An 8201-nucleotide genomic window follows, 5' to 3' on the forward strand; every position below is an offset into this window, starting at 1 on the left:
TTTCTGCCTTTTCAGGAAAATTCCAAAGTTTAGGATGAATGATGCAGTGGTGCCAGGCCGTAACTCTTATCCAGAACCTTCAGTTAGAACGATCGTGTGTCGATCACTATAAATAGAGCGTTGTTTAGCAAAGTAACATAGAGTAATGTAACTACACTTCCATGTATATTAGTTTCTGACTATAGAGGGACACGATTGTAATACCTCTAGGCATTGTTCACTCTATAACCATATTTCGTGATTAGAAGGCAATTCTTTAGGGTGCACTTCTCACTACATTTATTGATTGATTTGGTGTTTTAAGTCCACTTTATGCACAGTAAGGCTAATCGGGACTGGACCTACAGTTTAAAGTGGGATCGAACCTGGTACCCCTTGATTACAAGGCGACGACGCTACCACTGCGCCATAGGGAAGGTCCGCTTCTCACTACAGCACACGCTGAAAACAATTTAATGTGTATTATTGTTATTTTTTTTTTTCAGTGTCAAGACAGAACACCCGCAACAACAATATGTCCCGAAATACGAAACTGGACTTTCATTTCAACTCATCAGGTGCGAAATGTGTAGACTTTGGAATAGCAAGCAATAAATACTTTAGAGACTATGAAAGTGTCTATGCTTTAGTTTCCACATTTATAACTTTAGACCACTGAACTCTATAACACCACGACAGCTTCTCTCTCTGTTAATTGATTTGAAAAAAAATTGCCATATTTTCTATAGGATTTCCAGACAAAAAAAGAAAAATCGACGAGCGGAACGAAACTGCAGCTATTGTAGGACCTAGAGAAGTTTACTCGCGTGTCTATTTGCTTAAAAGGCAATGTAAGCAGATCTTAAAGAGTGTGTATTGGTTACCTACGATTACATCTCAAATAATATTTGCAGAAATTAAATATGTGCATATTCCAACTCGGCATATGGATGAATGAATCGGTAGACTAGAAATCTTCCAAATATTCTGTTTTACCGGTAAGTATCCTCATTTCATTAAGTAGTTTTAACGTTTCTGTGTAAGCTTGAATTTGATTACTTAAACTTTTATGATCATGACAAATCATTCTGAAGAAAGTTCTTGCTCTTTGAATGTTTTAAAGACTCTTGATCACATTTTTAAATGTTTCTCTTATCCAACTACAGGTTGGCCGAAACTAGGGGACCGGGGGGGGGGGGGGGCTGGTCGCCCCAGTTATCTGTTTGGCTCCCCTTAAGGGGCCCAATGTATAACTCTCAACACAATTTCATTTTGTAACAAAATAGTATTTGTGTGATGGAAATTTCATAAATTATTTGATTGTCCGACCCTGTGGCCGAGTGGTTAGCACATCGCGCTGCGACGCCAAGGGTCCCGGGTTCGAATCCCGGTCGGGCTTGGTTGTTTGTGAATGTCCCTTCATCAATTTCATCATTTCATCACTCATCCCCATCTTCGCAAATTAGCCAAGAGGCACAAAACGCGAAGTAAAATAAACTAAATCAAATAAAAATAAATAAATAAAATAAAAAATAAATTATTTGACATAGGCGTGCGCACGGAGGGGCAAGGAGGGGGTCAATTGTCCCCCTAATCACGGACGTCCGCCGAGTTTTTTCCATGGACGGACAAGCATTGTATTTTTCCATGGGGTATATTACCCTGATAATATTGTTGCCACCTCAGAAAACACCACTTGAATTTGAAATTATCGCATTAATGTAAATTACTGTGACTGAACTCAAATTATACGTGTGAAATATATACTTTTAGGTTGACATTCGATTTCTAAGGAGGAGGTGTTGCCCCCTTTCCCCCTATTTAAGACGTCCATGTGCCTCTTATATTATTGTACTTTCACCTAGAAATTTAGTGGAGAGGAATCTTATCGCCGTTATTAAACGATATAATACTCTTGAAGAAAATTAAGTATTTTCAATCCGATTAAAGTTCAAAGTAACTACGGGGGAAGGGGGTGTAGTGGCGCAACCACATGGGGGGCAATAGCATTGCCTCTCCCCAACCTTGGACGGAATTCAATTCTATGGGCAAACATTGAGGTAAAAGAAAGCAAGATTTGTAGAATCTAAGAGTTGCAGGACAAAGGGATACTCAAGATGGAATTAGTTTTCACGTCTTTCTTGCATTATTTCTTCCAGACGGCCAAGAGAACCTGCATGGGACACAGAGGGGTAATTGCTCCTATCGATATCAAATTTTATACAAATAAAAATACATTTTGTACTATTTTCTAGTCTTGTCAAGTTCAGAGACCTAGCTAGGGGGTGACAAGAGTCGGCACTGGGTGCCGAACGATCGAAATGAGAAAAAATTGTAAACAAGAATGCCATGGCGCCTAGTGAAAACTTTTGTGCCGTATTAAATCAATATTGTTTTCAGTTTGCAAAAATTTGAATTAAAATTTTGTTGCTCGGAATTTTGTTGTTTTCTGTAATGCACTGTAAATTACCAGAGAGAGAAGTTATAACTTCTAAGTACTTCAGACTCTTGCTTCTGAACAGTTTTGTTTGGAGGAAAAGGAGCACGGCACATTTCAGAGACAATTTATTTATTCGTTATGGTGCCTCTATGTTGCTGCATTATATGTGTGTGTGTGTGTGTGTGTGTAAAGGGGAGGGGTGTTTGTGCAATAAATTAGAATTGTTTGCTGTAAATCTGGTCAAATTTTCAGAATACGCCACTGATATACCAGAAGTATAGTTCCAGGTCAATTCACTGTCACTTTCTACCCTGTAAATACTCTTGCCTTGTAATCAATGGATTCAAGGTGACTCAAAATGTGAGTGATACTAACCGGGACGAGGTTCTAACCTAACCAGAAATATGGATGCACCATTTCTTACAAGCGAAACAAAAACACGTTTGCAAAGTTAACTTGACTGCTACAAAATGATTGTAGAACAACCATATGATAGTCTGGAGCATTTTTTGACACAGGAAGCGTTTAGACGTGGACAAATTGCTGAACTGTAGCGTGTCTTCATGGCCTTGGGAACTCTGTCTTGGTAGTTCCTGAAGTTGAAGCGAAACAAGTTACTCAAGCGGTTGAGGCAAAGAGAAGAAAAGTGATTTGCGTGACAGCAGAGCAAGTCATAAAGTGGATGCGTGAAAACTCGACTGAATGTTCACTTCTATTACACGAGTATGTTCTATAGTTTTTCCTTCTTCAAGAAGTCAAAAATTTGCATAATTGCAGCAACGATGTAAGACAATTACTTTGACACGAAAATACATGCAAAGTCTGTATAACTGGACACAGACATAGGTTTTCCCGTTCTCGGTCGTAATTGCACTATTGGAATGTCCACTTAAAATATTTGAGGCGATGAATCCACTAAACAGCATGTCAAATACAGGTAAACCCGTGGCGAAACCAACAAAATATTATTTTTACCGCCATTCTATAAATTAAAAGCTCTGATTTGGTAACGAGCTACCATTATTTATGACGTCCCAAGGTAGAGTGGAATGTATAAACGTTACAGCAAATTTTCCACCATCATGTTCATTCTATTGGATTCACGTCATGTGAAGTGCCTGAATGGAAATAAGTTTGAATTTCAATTTTTACTCCATAAAAAATCATATGCCTATACATTGGTATTTCGAGATTTCAGTTCAGTTTCACTTATTTTTTATTACAAAACAAGCAATAAGATTAATTGCAAAAAATCCTTTGATTTACATTCTAAATATTCAGTTACACTATAATATTCCTGATTTATTAAGAACTTTTTCAATTTTTTTTAACCTTGTTATGAACTTTTCTTCGTTTAACTTTGCAGATGACTGAATATTTTAATTGCAATCTTGGCCTCCCCGATGGCGTAGTGGTAACGTCGTCGCCTTGTAATCAAGGGGTCCCGGTGGAGGCACATTGCATAACGGTTCAGATACCACTTTATACTGTAGGTCCAGTCCCGATTAGCCTATCTGTGCATAAAATGGACTTGAAACAGCAATTCTTTCTTTAATTGCAATCTGTCCTTGTCCTTGAACTTGCGTTGATTCGGTGTATTTGGAGTGCTATATTTTTGTGTGTATTCCATTGAGCTTCCTGGTTTACAACATGATCAATGATTCAATAGTAGGACATTGATCGCTGTGCACCAGATTTCAGTACCACATTCCCATATTGCATAGAGTACTGTTTTCTAAATATATTATGTACGTGTAATGAAGGAGGCATAGTTATTTTTCTTGTTTTTCCTACACAAAATTTTTGCACGATACTCTATTATTTTTATATAGTACTTGCTAAAATCCTAATGGTTTGTATTTGCTTCCTAAAGGCTTCGAAAACAGATATTGAATATGATTTGTTCATGATTATGTGTGATCACTAGGGCTAGGATTTTTATGACCTAAAAATCACCAAAATATGCCAAATAAAATATGCTTTAATGACCTAAACCTTTACAAAATATGCACTAAAATTTTAAAAATATGCCCTTATACCTGGATTGTTTCAAACATCAATATCTAACATATGCTGAAATATTTAAATTTTAACCTGGGCCAGCTGGATTTTTGGCGTCCCTTACTCCCCCCATTCATATTTCTACCAGATCCTTAATAAGTCCTCCCTGATAAGGGAGCAGTTTGAAATCGAAATCGGGAAATATGGGTTTGGAGTTTTGATGAAGTGATTATGAAGGTACATATTACAGCTGTATTATGAAACATAAACATATTCAGTGTTTATTAGCGTCATTTTATAAAGTGATCGTGGTTTTCCATTATGTAAAGCAGATACGTATAATTTTTAAAAGTCGTTCTATTAGAAATACTATTGTATTGAAGGGGGTGTCGAATTCGGTGCAGGGGATACCAAAACTAGTCTTGCTCCCGGACACAGAAATCTGCAGTATTGCGTCACCTTGCATGTATGGCAAGATACGTATGAGCGTAATACTAATAAATGTCTCATAAATCAACCTGGGAACATAGGCGTGTGTGTTAATCTATGTTGACGGTTGCAATGTGTTTAGATCGCATGTGAAAATTAACAGGTACGCACATTTTAAGTTCACTTTGTGTAAGAACCACCTGTGTTGGCAATTTTATTGGATTGCGTACCACGTTTCACATCTGTTGTTGCCTACAGAATTATGAAATCGGAAGTTAGTTAGGTTTTCAATGCACGAACATTAAAACGCTTGGAGAAATAAATTTAATATACAATGAATTGCGTTCACACATTAGTCATGGTTTTGGGAACCACGAAAACATGCAAACAAGTATGTAAAAGTAAAAAGTACTAACACTGTAGGGAAAAAAGAATCTCATGATGTGAGATACCAGCTAGAATTCAAAGACAATTCAGAAAAATACTGGTGAAAAAGCTCCCGTATTTTACTGCCTGGCAATTTACGTTCGAATATTTGTGTTTATGCATTTCGATGCAAACGTGCATTGTTTCAGCTGCAGCTGTTCACTTATGCACATTAGACACTTTTTTTGTTTTCAATTGAGGAATTTGGTCTCACGGCATATGTTACTCGAGACACGTGCACACATATCATAAAGTAGATATCCTGTGACATACAATTGCACCATTCTTACGAATTGAATTGCGAGTAGCTCAACGCTTGTTTCGAACACAATGACGCGTAAGGCACCGGAACGCGTAACATTGTATGCTAATCTTCTTGCAAAGCAAAACTGGAGATGCGCAAAAGTTAGTGCTTTCTCCCGGAAGAAAATTTCGACGTTGTCACTTCTTTCCTAAACGAATGAATCCCCAAGGATATTTTCTGAATCAAACAACCATGAATTACGAAGGGGCATTGTTTGAAACGCTACGACGTCAATATCCGCACATACAACTCAAATGGAGCACTTTGATTGATATAGCAAATGCAGATACAGTCGCCATCTGGTAACAAAAGCTGAAAGTTAAGTTGCAGTGTACTGGTAGTACAGTGGGATCCATGAGTATTGCCGTGCAAATTGTCCATGACTATTTTCATTAATTTTTCTCTTACATCCTATGCGTTTTTAAACTATGGATTTTTATGTATACTGGAACAGAAGTTACCAACAGCTTGTTTTGAGTTTTTTATTTTAATTCTTGAAGCTCTTATTGGGTCAAATAAAGTGCACGAACATGGTGATGGACAATTTGCACGGTAATACTCATGGATCCCACTGTACGTACATCAAAAGGAGGCCTTGCTATTACTTATTTCTTTTTTTTAATGTTCTCTACGATATTGATAACTTCAACATCTCCTACCGTGTGGATAATATTGATTGTAGTTTCAGGTTACGAGAAGAAACAATGCATCTCCTTGTACATTCAATGAAGGCAATAACAATTTTAGAACATTTGTGTAACATTGTATAATTTTTAAAAACTTATGGGAAAAACTGAAGTATGTTTCTACGAAATGCCCTTGCACACAGCACGCTGCTAGTGAATTTTATTCAGATGAGATCAAGGGTGGACGAAATACTGCTCTGGGTTCTGCCCTCTAATTGCGTCAGAGGGGGCGGTGGGGAGGTCGACCCCCCAGCAAACAAGAAAAAAAATATATTTCTGTCCTTATACCTTGTGGTGTACTGAATGTGCTGTTTCCCTACTGCTCCACCAACGATGGCGGCGCCCAACATTTTGGTGGGAGTGGTTGACTGAAAAACTGTCAAACATCTTCAACTTTATTCTTTATTGATATTGTTATTACGGGATTCCGAATAAAGTTTTCGTCATATTCATCATCTGTACAGTTTCAATTTTATTCTTCATCATGAAATTTCCCTAATCCATTCATCTTTCTCTCTTTCTTCCTTCGTTTCTGTATTCTCTCATTTTTAATTTCTTACCCTCAACCCTTCTCTTCATCTCTCTTTACATCGTTTTGTGTATGTGCGATTTTTTCTCTTCCATAAAAGCTAAGACTATTTCGCGGTGGACCAGAGCCCATCCTCGCTCGCGGCTCCCTTCATTCACTCTCATACCTGCAAGCCAAATTAAAATATGTCGTATCACAAACAATGTATTTCAAGATGATAATTATAATATCATGGCTTTACTGCATGTGACAACAGGCCAACATGATGTTAGAGAGCATTTTGAGATAAACTTAATTTTCGTCTAGCAATGCCACATTTGCTTCGTATCCCAATATGCAAATAGACACGTATGTGTAGAAATATATGTCGGTTTGCTTGAGTTTGGAATCTGAACTCCACCAGTGCCGGATCTACAAGCCGCTAAACCCCGCAGTGCGGGGGGGGGGAGACAATTAAGCCTTTAGGGGGCCCTCAGCCATTGACAAAGCAGAGGGTTCATATATGCGTATGTAAAAAATAAACGTAGTTACTCAGGAGTGCAGAAACGAATACAATATATACAGGTAAATGTAAAGTTAAAGTCACCTGTGTACATAGCACCGTGCCATGAAGGCACATTTAGGGTATGTGGGGGTAGGGTCCCACATATTTTCGATGTCGGCCATCTTGGGGGTGATGTGATCAGCCACACGCTGCGGCCGCCTTCACCCCCCCTCCCCCACCGGGTACCATTTGACTTGAGGCTCATGGGTGGGCCCCAGAGCTTATGTGGGAACAAACCTCGACCTTAGATCATCCATCCCGGGTTTCCCGCGTGGCAGTCAGGCTAGAATTTCACGAGAAATGCAATGGTGAAAGTTCCTTCAACCTATCTTTAATCAGGAAAAAGTTATGACTGTATGATTGTAACAAATGCATCATTTTCCAGGTGTGGGAAAACAATGTCATATATGTATCACATCGACCCCCTCCCGTATAAATTTTTTTTAGTTGAATTCAATATGGCGGACGTCCGCTTGGAACACACCAATGTGGTTCCGCCTAAGCCTAACCTGTTTCTATCATGACGAATTGTACTCAGCCAAACTTCTTCACTTTTTATAGGGGGTGTTAATGTTAAGGGACTTTTGAATCACCCTGTAGGCCCTTATCTGTGACTTTGTCAACATGAGATCAAGAATTACACACACACATACATTATATATGTGTAGTATATATGTATAATGTGTGTGTGTATGTGCGTAAAGGTAGGTAGGTAGAAGGGGCCTTTGGTAATATTTTGCGAGGGGCCCAAGATTTGTAGATCCGGCACTGGTCTCCACCTGATATCGAATCCGGGTCCCCGTTCTTTACAAGGCGACGACGTTACCAAAACGCCATCGGGGTGGTAGACAAACATTTCTGGA

The 8201-nt window shown here is 38.6% G+C and overlaps 1 protein-coding gene across 1 annotated transcript in view; it reads right to left on the bottom strand.

The window, feature by feature from the left end:
* The window catches only part of LOC145985010 (death-associated protein kinase 1-like), a 189528-nt gene that overhangs the window by 166341 nt on the left and 14986 nt on the right, over positions 1-8201 (bottom strand). The gene's annotated exons all lie outside the window — the stretch shown is intronic.

The sequence above is a fragment of the Lepisma saccharinum genome, chromosome 3, assembly GCF_977018435.1.
Source record: "Lepisma saccharinum chromosome 3, izLepSacc3.1, whole genome shotgun sequence".
NCBI classification, from domain to species: domain Eukaryota; kingdom Metazoa; phylum Arthropoda; class Insecta; order Zygentoma; family Lepismatidae; genus Lepisma; species Lepisma saccharinum.